This window comes from Callospermophilus lateralis, chromosome 13 (assembly GCF_048772815.1).
Source record: "Callospermophilus lateralis isolate mCalLat2 chromosome 13, mCalLat2.hap1, whole genome shotgun sequence".
NCBI classification, from domain to species: Eukaryota; Metazoa; Chordata; class Mammalia; order Rodentia; family Sciuridae; genus Callospermophilus; species Callospermophilus lateralis.
The window spans coordinates 34,486,293-34,499,122 of NC_135317.1; the positions used below are offsets into that span (position 1 = coordinate 34,486,293).

General features: G+C 38.0%; 1 protein-coding gene across 7 annotated transcripts in view; it reads right to left on the reverse strand.

Annotated features, from left to right (window-relative positions):
• Nucleotides 1-12,830, reverse strand: part of Mllt10 (MLLT10 histone lysine methyltransferase DOT1L cofactor) — a 200,014-nt gene that overhangs the window by 141,331 nt on the left and 45,853 nt on the right. The gene's annotated exons all lie outside the window — the stretch shown is intronic.

Sequence of the window (12,830 nt, forward strand, 5' to 3'; positions counted from 1 at the left end):
TATCAAACTCTTAACATGTAACTAAGGTAACCCTGAACAAGTACCCCTAACCTGCAAAAAGAAGTAATTATATATCTTCCTTTTTTGAGAGAGAGAGAATTTTTTTTTAATATTTATTTTTTAGTTTTCGGCGGATACATCATCTTTGTTTGTATGTGGTGCTGAGGATCGAACCCCGGGCCGCACGCACGCCAGGTGAGCGCGCTACCGCTTGAGCCACATCCCCAGCCCTATATATCTTTCTTGAGTATTTCCCTACAAATAATCTCTACAACGTGTTAATCAGAATTCCAAAATAATAAAAAGAACAAAAGATGAGAAATAAAACAATACGAATGAAATCCAGCAGAAACAAGAAAATCAAAAGATATGTACTTTGGAGTTATCAGATAAAGATTTTAAAATAAGTATCTTCATTCTTTTTAAATATTTATTTTTTAGTTATAGGTGGACACAATATTTTATTTTTAGGTGGTGCTGAGGATCAAACCCAGTGCCTCACACATGCTAGGCGAGCACTCTACCTCAGAGCCACAACCCCAGCCCAATAAGTATCTTTATTATGACCAAATTATACAGAAGACAAAATTAAAAATGGCTGCAGTGAACGGAAAACTACACATAGAAAATTCTAGGGGCTCGGGTTGTAGCTCAGTAGCAGAGTGCTTGCCTTGCACATGTCAGGTACTGGGTGCAATCCTCAGCACCACGTAAAAGTAAATAAACAAAATAAAGATATTGATTCCGTGTAGAACTATAAGTATTTTTTAAAACAACAAAATAAAAATTCTAGAAGTAAAAACAAATTTTAAATCAATAGATGGGAGATTAACAATGGTTTGAATATGGATGAAAACAGAATTAGTGGGCAAGAAAAATAGGTCAAATAAAAATATCTAGGATGTTAACAAGATACAAGTATGAAAAATACAAAAGAAAGGGAATAGAAGACACGAAAAATACAGCCTAATACACATCTAAGTAATTTAGAAAAACTCAAAAAAAATTTTTTTAATTAAAAATTAACCTTAAAAAAGGGTGGGGATATATGAAGCTTGGTGTAGAGCATACCTGGGTTTAATCTCCAGTAACATAAAATACATACTCACATACACATATATATACACACATAAATGAAAATAAAACACTGTCTGGTAGGGTCTTTGTGTTTGGGGAAGAGGGGTTTGCTAGGGATTGAACCCAGGACCTTGTGCACTCTACCAAATGAACTATATCACCAGCCCTTGGAAGGGTATTTGATGTTTGTAGATTTAACATTGTAAAACTATTTTTAAAAAGCTCATGTCGCTGAGGAGCCTGTAATACCAGCAGCTCCAGAAGCTGAGGCAGAAGGATTACAAATTCAAAGCCAGCCTCAAGCAAAGCAATTCAGAAAGACCCTGTCTCTAAATAAGAGCTGGGGATGTGGCTCAGTGGTCGAGTGCCCCTGAGTTCAGTCCCTGATACTGTCCGCCCCCACTTCCACTCCCAAAAAAAAACAGGCTCACATCTATAGCTCCAGCAACTCAAGATGCTGAGGCAGGAGTATCACTAGTTGGACGCCAGCCTTGGCAACTTAACAAGCTCCTATTTAAAAAAAAAATTATAAAAATGATCAAGGAAGGAACATGGTAAATGATATCTACACAGTTTTAATCTACACCTTGTGTAAAGTATGCACACAGTAACCGAAGTTATTGGTAAAAAAATGTAATAAATAAACTGTAATAAATTATGTATGTAATATATAACATATATGTAATATATAAACTGAAGTATTTATATATTTATATTATTCAGCCATAAAGAAGAATAAAGTTATGATATTTGCCAGTAAATGGATGGAACTGGAGAATATCATGCTAAATCAAATAAGCCAATCCCTAAAAATCAAAGGCTGAATGAATGTTCTCTCTGATATGTGAATGCTAACACACAATAAGGGGGGAGGACAGAAGTTATCTGGATTAGACAAAGGGGAATGAAGGGAAGGGAGAAAGATGGGAATAGGAAAGACAGTAGAATAAATCAAACATAACTTTCCTATGCTCATACATGAATACACAACCAGAGTAACTCCACATCATGTACACCACAAGAATGGAATCCTAATTAGAAAAGTTATATTCCATGTAATGTATGAAATACTCTACTGTCATATGTATCTAAATGTGCATTTTACACGCAAATAAATAAATGTGCATAGAAAAAGAGTTAGGACGTGTAGCTCTAATAATACAGCACTTGCCTCACATGCACCACACTCTGGTTCAGTCCCTGGTTTGGGGAGGGGAGGCAACATGACCCACAATAAAGAGAAAGAGGGCCAAAAGGACAATTTAATGCAATTACTTTAATTCAAATGCAATAGTAATTAGTTGTACTGTTAATTAAAAACAGTACTAAAGACTAATCAAAAGTAAGGGAAAAAAGAAGAAATGAAACTATAAGAAGAAAAAAATCAACGTTAACAGCTCTAAGGTAGCTTAACAAAGACCAAATTTAGCCTTCTCTGTATAAGACAATTCACATGCTTCCAACCCAAAAAAATGGACAAAATACCTGAGACAATGATATGCATGACACTGAATATCAGGTAATGGCGATCAAGAGTGAAAGGCAATCAATCAATCAATAAATAAATAAATAAAATAAACAAGCTCTAAGTTTGCCCCAGCTTTCTATCTTCAGAGCTTTCTAGGTTCATGGCACAGGAAACTCTTGAGAGTCTAGATAGATGAAGCTAAGACTGGTGAAATCAAGACAGCTAAAACTAGCAGATCAGATTACTGAAAATGAGAACTTCTCAGAAAGAGAACCCTAGAGACATGCGGAGGAACCATTTAAATATTCATCATAGTATCGATCAGTATGTGTACACATATAAAGAAATTATCTGAGGTCGGAAAAAAGCCATTCCAAAAGAATTAGAACAATGGCCATCAAGCCCAAACAGCCAGAAATAGTTTGCATTCCCATAACCAGACTGGAAAAACTCATAATTCATAAAGCACTAGACAGAATATTCAGGAAGGTCTTGCCTCAATAGTAGGGTATAGCTACCCTTAGATCAAACACTATTTTCTGATAAATCATAGCAGCAGGCCCAAAATATCAAACTGTTCCCACAGATCTTAGCTATACCTCAGAACAAAGCTCAAAAAGATTTATAGGAATACACGAAATCCAGATTTACTACAGCATAGTGGAGCATACAACTCCAAGGTAAAATCAAGCAAAAATTCTCAGAAACTATTTCATCAGAACCCTGGAAAACAGTAAAACGTTTTCAGTAACCAAGAAAAAGGACAACTTTTAGAATTTAAGAAAAAGGCATCTTAAAAATGACAGGAAATCTTTGGCATCTTTACTTTCCCTTGACCTTTGCAAGCCTTGGGTTGGAAGGATATCTGGAAGAAGAGAGTAGCCAGAGTTTCCCAGTGTGGAACCCTGGTCACTAGTTTCAGAAGGACCTAACTTTTATGTATAAAGAATTGTGTTGAGGGCTAGGGTTGGAGCTTAATGGTACAGCACTTGCCTAGCATCTGTGAGATCCTGGGTTTGATCCTAACCACCACATAAAGATAATTAAATAAGATAAAGGTATTGTATCCATCTAAACTAAAATATATATATATATATATATATATTTAAAAAAAAATTGTTGACGTGGGTGCATACACCTATAATCCCAGCAGCTAGGAAGGTTGAGGCAGCAGGATTACAAGTTCAAAGTCAGCCCCAGCAATTTAGAAAGGCCTACACAACTCAGTGAAATCCTCTCTCTAAATAATTTACAAAAGAGGGGCTGGGGATGTGATTCAGTACTTAAGTGCCCCTGAGTTCAATTCCCAGTACAAAAAAAAAACTGTACTAGGGACAGTGGTACAAACCTGTAGTCCTAGCTATTCCAGAAGCTGAGGCAAGAAGATCACAAATTTGAGGAAATCCTGGGCAACTTAAGAAGAACCTACCTCAGAAAAAAATAAAAAGGCCTAGGGATATAGCTTAATGAGAGAGTGCAAGCCTAGCATGCTTAAGTCCCTGGGTTCTATCCTCAGTACCACCCACCCGCCTCCCCGCCCAAAAAAAAAAGAATTGTTTCTATCCCTGTTTCAAAATGTCTGGAGACTATCAAAGGACTGGGGCAATGTGCTTGTCACTCTTCTTTCTCAAAACTCAGGACAGAAAAGTGGCCCTCAAAAATCAGTGAAAGTCAGAGAAAACCCAAAAACTTCTGGAGTAAATGTTTACAGTTACATTTAAAGTATCAAAAGCCTTCAAGGAAAAACAAAAAAGAAATCTTCTCTGGGAAATTGGTGCCTTTCAAAAACACTTGGGTATGCTGGGAGATACAGAGAGCCACAGGCATGTCCAAGTCAAGACTAATCCTCAGAAGATCCTTCACTTTCATCTATAGCTGGAATTGGGATACAGGACAAGCAGGAGTGAAGGCTACAACAGAGTTGTGAAGAGACTCAAACACTGAAGAAAAGCCCAGCACACAGCAGAGCTGCAAAAGTGAGCCAGGAATTTTTTTCTTTCATTTTCCTTACTATTCAGCACCTGATTTTCAAGGAAATCTTTGCCAATACACTTAAATGAAGACAAAACAAAAATAAAGAGGCTTCAGTAACTACATATGACAAAGATATATACTTTACAAAAATATTTAGCAGCCATTTTTTTTTAAAAAATGGCTTTAGCATACAATAAACAACAAAATAATACCCTGAGGGAAGAATTTGACTTCCAGAGTTACCAAATTATTTGTTTGTTGGTATGAGGATCAAATCAATGGCCTTGCACATATTAGGCAAACATTTTACATCTGAGCTATACCTCCAGCCAAACATATCCACACCTTAAAACAAGAACATGCAAAGAACATGTACATGCAAAGAAAAAGTATAGCTTATTTGCAGACAATATTAAGAGAAACTATCCCCCCCAGAAACACACCACTGGATTCACTAGGCAAAGACTTTAAAATAATTATGGGCTGGGGATGTGGCTCAAGCAGTATCGTGCTCGCTGGCATGCATGCGGCCCAGGTTCGATCCTCAGCACCACATACAAACAAAGATGTTGTGTCCGCTGAAAACTAAAAAATAAATATTAAAAAAAAAATTCTCTCTCTCTCTAAAAAAAATAATAATTATCTTATATCTGCTCAAAGGGCTAAATATCAATTAAAAAAAAAATAGAAGTTAGCCAGATCCAGTGGCTTTAGTGTGAAATTCCAGCTACTTAGGATCCTGAGGCAAGAGGACCTTTAGTTTGAGGTTAGCCTGAGCAACTTAATGACACCCTGTCTCCAAAAAAAAAAAAAAAAAAAAAAAAAAAGCTACTTATGTATCTTAGTGATAGAGTACCATAGTACCCCTGGGTTCAATTCCTAGTACCAAAAGAAAGAACAACCAAACAGGGCTGGGGCTGTGTCACACCTCAGTAGTAGAGCACTTGCCTAGCATACAAGAGGCTCTGGTTTTGATTAGAAAAAGGAGCGAAGGGGAGGAAGAAAAAAAAAAAAAAAAGTTCTAGAGCAAAAATTCATAATAACTGAAATGAAAAATACACTAAACAAAAAAAAGCAAGGATAAAAATCAGCAAATTTGGAAGATAAGTCAATCTAAAGTATCGATTCTAAGGACAATGCCTAAGTAACCTGTAGGACCATTCCTATGAAAATATGTATAATGAGATTCCCATGAGTAGAGAAGCAAAAAAAAAAAAAAATGGGTGGAAAGAATAAAGAAATAATAGCGCAAGCCTGGCATAGGAGCACACATCTGTAATTCTAATGACTTGAGAGGCTGATACAAGAGTATCACAAGTTTGAGAACATCTCAGGAACTTGGTGAGACTGTCTCAAAATAAAAAACTGAAAGATTGGTGGGCTGGGGATGTGGCTCAAGCAGTAGCGCGCTCTCCTGGCACGCGTGCGGCCCGGGTTCGATCCTCAGCACCACATACAAAGAAAGATGTTGTATCCGCCAATAACTAAAAAATAAATATTAAAAATTCTCTCTCTCTCTCCTATCTCTTTAAAAAAAAAAAAAAAAGGATTGGTGATATAGTTCAGTGGGAAAGCATTCCTGAGTTAGATCCTAAACCCCCCCAAAAAAGTAATAATAGCCCAAATTTTCCAAAACTTTAAAAAACACATGAATCTATATATTCAAGAGACTTAAAAAAAATAATAATAATTTTAAAAAAGAGAGAGACTTGAAAAATACCAAGAAAGAGATCAAAAAGGCAACCACACTAACACATAACAAATAATGTAAAAAGTCAAGGGGGCTGGGGATATAGCTCAGTTGGTAGTTGCATGCACAGGGCCATGGGTTCAATCTCAGCACCACCAAAAAAAAAAAAAAAAATGAAGAAGGCAAGAGAAATCAGGTATGAGGGGACATGCCTATAATCCTAGTTTCTCTGGAGGCTAAGGCAGAAGAATCTCAAGTTCAAGGCCAGAATCAGAAATTTAGGGAGACTGTCTTATCTTAATTTTTAAATAACAGAAGGGGTTGGGGATGTGGCTCAGTAATAGACACACTGGGTTCAATTCCCAGTGTGTCTCCCTCTCTCTCCCCTTCACACACACACACACACAAACACACACACACACACACACACACAAACACACACACACACAAAAAAAAACCTTGAGAAGCTACTTATCACAAAGGATACTCATTCAAAACAGAGTCCCCAACTTACAAATGTGCAACATCAAGTTTTCAACTTAACAAAGGTGTAAAACAATGTTTTCAGTAGAAATTTGCATTCTGAGCTCCTACCAGGCTAACAACATATGATACCATACTCACAGAGGAGCCATAGCTCCTATTAAGCCACAATGACATGAGAGTAAGATATAATATCCAGTAGTGTAAGGGTATTACATATATTTTTAAGCTGGGTATGGCAGTATATGACTGTACTCCCAGCAACTGGGGAAGCTGAGGCAAGAGAAGCGCCAAGTCCAAGGCCAGTATAACCAACAAGCAACGACCCTAAGCAACTTAGCAAAACCCTGTCTTAAAATTTAAAAAAAAAATTAAAAAGGGCTAGGGCTGTAGCTCAGCAGTTAAGTGTTGAGAGCCACAGCCCAGTCAGGACGTTTTGCCAGAAGCATCTTCGCAGGTGCCTCCCACACCCTCATCGTCCATGTGGCAGGTGGACGAGGAAGGAAAGGAGATGAAATGGGGCTCCCTCAGACTAGCAGCCATGGGCGTGGAGGTTCCGGGGGTACTGTGCCCACCAGGGACATGGAAGCGGGCGTCCACAGGCAGCGGAGCAAGGAGCAAAGCACTCCGAGGAGGCACGATGGAGGGGCTGGGCTCCACACGCTCAGCTGGCACTGACGCCACCCCCGCAGGCAGCCCCAGCAAACTTCCAACTGATTGACTCCTCTGTGGTGATGCTCATTGGGCTGTTTCCCCACCCTTTTAGACCACGAGCTGCTCATTGAAGGACTCTTTTGGCTCCGCCCACACAACCTGGAAATCTGCCATAAGAGCAGGAAAATTGAAAATGACCTAGGGGTTGAATGCTGGCCGGAAGTGCAGGTGGTGGCGGTTGAGCTCTCCTGGTGCAGTGTCCATGCTAAAAATAAAGTTCAGTTTGTTCCTGATTGACAAATGGCTCCTGAATTGTGCCCAGCCAGACTGTGACATTTGATGGCCCCTACGGGGATCAACTGAGAGTAAGTGATAAGATAAACTGATGGCCCCGAGGACAGGGCGAGAGGATGGATAGCAACGTTAAGATTCTTCTTTCATTTTGTTTCCCTTTTGTTTTAAGTTGCCTGTCCCTGGAGATGGGTGAGACGGAAAAAAAAAAAAACCACTCACATCTGAGGAAAAACTATTTGCATCTGAGGAACAGAAAGAGAGAAAGGACGGATAGACATTTCAGGAGAATAGAAAGGCTGATATAATGAATTTTTGTTTCATTTTGTCTCGATTTTCTTTTGCATTATCTTAGTGAGGGGATATACGCACATATAAACATACAACACATAACACAAGTGTGCACACATAATATAATACATACAACACATAACATAATAGTAAAGGCCTTGTAACTTTTTACAGGTGAAATCTCCATTGCAATGTTTAAAAACTCCACAGTCAAAAAATAGAACTGATCAGCAAAACATTAACCTAGGTCTGTATGAGCTCAAAAAAAAAAAAAAAAAAAAAAAAAAAGAACTTCATGATGTGGGAAAGGGCAATAATAAAATAAATATTGAAAAAAGCATCCTGGTTTCATCATTCATTCATCCAGGTGTGGGAGAACCACTGTTGCAGATGTAAGGATAGCCAAACTGGAGTTCTGGATACCAGCTGTTATGGATTTGAGCCAAATCATCTTCTTTTTGGTCTGTAAAATTGATTTAGTTAATCTCTCTGGAATCAAAATGGACTGCTGTTCTCCCTGTGGAAACACACAAACAGACCCCCGACTCCAGGCAATCACTGGGTCAGGACCTTTCCATTGTCCTGTTAGAATATCCTTCCAAAGTACCTTGGGCTTATGTACATTTTTTGGACACATATGCCTTTCCGCAGCACTAAGTCCTGATGAATCCAAATTTAAAAAGTTTAGAGTAAAAAGGGTTATTTTAAGTTTATCTTTGGGGGATATATACCCCTTCCCAATTCCCTCTTTTTGCTTTAATAAGTATGTTTTAATAGTTTGATGAGCTCTTTCAACTATGCCTTGTCCCTGTAGATTGTATGGGATTCCTGTTATATGAGTAATGCCAAATGATGAGCAAAATTGTTTAAAAGAGGTAGAAGTATAACCAGGGGCATTATCTGTTTTTAACTGTTTTGGGACGCCCACAGTGGCAAAATTTTATAAACAATGAGCTATAATATCTTTAGTTTTTCCTCCGGCATGAAGGGAGCCCATCAAAAATCCGGAAGAAGTATCAACTGTAACATGCAAATATTTTAATTTTCCAAATTCTGGCAAGTGTGTGACATCCATCTGCCAAATATGGTTAGGTATCAGTCCTCTAGGATTGACTCCAAGATTAACTTGTGGTAAAAAGGTCACACAATTTTGACATTGTTTTATTACTAGTCTAGCTTGTTCCTTCGTTATTTTAAAACGCTTTTGTGAAGTATTAGCATTGACATGGAACCTTTTATGAAAATTTGTAGCTTCTCCTAGTGTAGAGAAAATATGTATGTCATATGTTAGTTTTATCTGCTAAATTATTGCCCAAACTAAGGGCTCTAGGCAATCCTGTATGTGCCCTGATATGTCCTATAAGGAATGGATCTTTTCTGTCCCAGATTAGACTTTGAATAGTGGAAAACAGTAGAGGAAGGATACTATAGTACCAAGGGATACTATAGCATTAACTATATACTGACTATCAGAAAATAAATACAGAATCATTAAACATCACAAAAGCTTGTGATACTGCATTAAGCTCTACCTTTTGAGCTGATTGTTTGGGTACTAAAAATGTAAAAGTGTGATCAGGGGTAACTACTGCTGCTGTACCATTATTTGACCCATCAGTGAATACATTTGGAGAATTCATGATAGGTGTGTTTCTTGTCATTTTTGGAAAAACTACAGGATGCGAAGACCAAAAAAGACAACAAAGGATTAGATGGTAAGTGATTATCAACTGAAACATTAGATTTGCACATGATTATTGCCCAAGTATTTAACTCATTACCTAACTCATCAATTTGATCCATAGTATATGGAGTAATAATTTTATTGGGAGAAATTCCAAACACTCCCTTTGCTGCTTTTATTCCTTTGAGTATTAATTGTCCTACAGCCTCAGGATACCTAGTAAGAATAGTGTTAGGAAAATAAGATAAATGTATCCATAATAATGGACCTTCTTGCCAAAATACTCCTGTAGGAATACTTTTTGTTGGTAGTAGAATAAATAATAAAGGCAAACTTATATCAATTCTATCCAAATGCATATTTTCCATATATGTTTTAATGATTTTTAATGTCCTTCTTGCTTCAGGCGTTAACATGTGGGGTGAATTTGGATCTGATGGACCTTTTAGGATATCAAATAAAGGTCCCAACTCTCCTGTTGGTATGCCTAGATAAGGCCTTATCCAATTTATGGCTCCTAATAACTTTTGAAAGTCGTTAAGTGATTTGAGTTGATCTACTCGTATTTGAATTTTTGGTGGACGGACCATTGTTGAGGATAATAGAACTCCTAAATAATTAATTAGAAAATTTAATTGTACTTTATCTATTGCTATCACTAGATTATAATTTTTTAATAAGTTTGTAAGTGTGGCATAACAATCTAGCAATGTGTTTTTATCTTTGTGTGCTAATAATACATCATCCATATAGTGAAATATTTGTAGTTCAGGACTTTGATTTCTAAGTGGCTGGATTACTTTGTTAACATAAATTTGACACATAGTTGGGCTATTAACCATCCCTTGAGGGAGTACTTTCCATTCATATCTCTGATCAGGACCTTCATAATTCAACGTAGGGACAGTAAATGCAAAACGTGGACTATCCTCAGGATGAATTGGAATTGAAGAAAAAAAAAAAAACAATCTTTAATATCTATAACTAAAACATACCAGGTTTTTGGCAAAGCAGACAACTGGGGAATCCCCGATTGAGCAGGTCCCATAATAACCATCTCATTATTAATGGCTCTTAAATCTTGCAATAATCTCCATTTACCAGATTTCTTTTTAATAAAAAAAAAATGGGAGTATTTTGGGGAGATACAGAAGGTTGTATATGTCCCTCCGCTAATTGCTGTTTGACCAGGTCATGGGCTGCTTGTATCTTTTCGTTAGTCAGGGGCCACTGAGGAACCCATACTGGTCTGATTTCCAAGTAATTTTTATTGTCTCAGTGACCCCTCCTGAAAACCCAATCCATGTCTATCTATTTCTTGATCTATTTGTATTGGTGCCACTATACTTTGTCCATTTTCTTCCAATCCTTTTTCTTTCCTAAAACCTTGTCTAGCCATATTAGTGGGTTCATTTGAATTGATGTTATTTGTTAATGTTAGTCCTAACTGATCTAGGACATCTCATCCCCATAAATTTATAGGAAGATGATCCAATACATATGGCTGTATAGTTCCCTTACATCCTTCATGATCCTTCCAATCTAATACCATTGCACTTCTATGAGGATTAGTCGCCACTCCTAGGCCTCGAAGCGTTTGAGTGGCTTGTTGTAATGGCCAATGTTTTGGCCATTCTTGACAAGAGATGATGCTAAGGTCTGCACCTGTATCCAGTAGCCCATTAAATTCATGTCCTTGAATATTTAGTTTTAGCATGGGGTGAGAATCTAAATTTAAAGAAAGCATAGCCCAATCTACACCTGTGGAACCTAATCCCCTGGAACCTCTTTCTATACTACTACTGGAAAATTTATCATGTAAGCTGGGTATTATTGATAACTGTGCTATTCTATCTCCTGGTGAAATTACTGATATACCTTTGGAGAACTGGCTGTAATTTTTATTTCACCTTCATAATCGGGATCAATTACCCCAGGACTTATCATAAGTCCTTTTAGAGTAGAAGAACTACGTGCCAATAATAAGCCTACTGTTCCTTGGGGAAGAGGCCCTTTTACCCCTGTGGGAATGATTTGAAATCCCATCTCTGGAGTTAGTATTGCTCTGGCGGAGGCACAGATGTCCAATCCTGTGCTCCCTCTGGTTTGTCTAGTGAGGGATCTAATGGATAATGTGTCCTGGGCACTACCCTGATGGTGTTGCTGGATTCCTCCAGTGCCCCATATATTTGTGGTCGGGGCCCCAGAGCATTGGGCCCCGCTGTCCGTTTTTTGGAAATGGAGCCCGATGCCTTTCTCCACGATATTGTGGGTAAACACCTGGTCCTTGTCCGTTTTTTGATAACGGAGTACCCTCTATAATGGTTTGAGAACGGCATTCATTAGCCCAATGTCTCCCTCTACGGCATCGTAGGCAAATACCCGGTATTCTACCCCTTTGATACCTAGTTTTGTTAAACCCTCCTCCTATGGGGCAATTCCTTTTAAAATGTCCTGTTTGTTCACAAATGTAGCATGTTTTTGGCCTGGCATCTAAAGCTGTTGTACTGCAGCTACCAAGATTTGCCCTTGCTCATTAATGTCTCTACATAATTTAATATATGTGTTTAAATCTCCATGTTTCCATGGTCTAATGGCCTCCTTGCACCATCTGTTTGCTTGTTCATAGGCTAGCTGTTTAATTAATGGCATTGCTTGTTCTTATCCCAAAAAACTCTGGTAGCTGTTTGAATAAGCCTATCTACAAATTCAGCATAAGGTTCAGCTGAAGAGTACTGGCCTAGCACGTGCAGGGCCCTGGGTTTGATCCTCAGCACCACATAAAAAAAAATGATATTGCGTCCATCAACAACTAAAAAATAAATTATTAAAAAAAAAAAAAAAAAAGTTTGAAGCCAGCCAGGCACAGTGACACATGCCTGTAATCCTAGCAACTCAGGAGGCTGAGGCAGGAGAATCACAAATTCAAAGCCAGCTTCAGCAAAAGTGAGGGGGCTAAGGAACTCAGTGAGTCTCTAAATAAAATACAAAAAAGGGATGGGGAGGTGGCTCAATGTCAAGTACCCCTGAGTTCAATCCCTAGTACCCGAAAAAAAAAGTATGAAGTCACACCCTGGGTATCCAGCAAGACCTTGTCCCAAAATAAATTGAGAACGGCCCAAAATATAGCTCAAAAGCAAAGCTTGGGTTCAATCCCAGTATCACAAATAAGAAATACATAACCAAATAAACAAGCAGATGCCAAGATCCTAAATGAA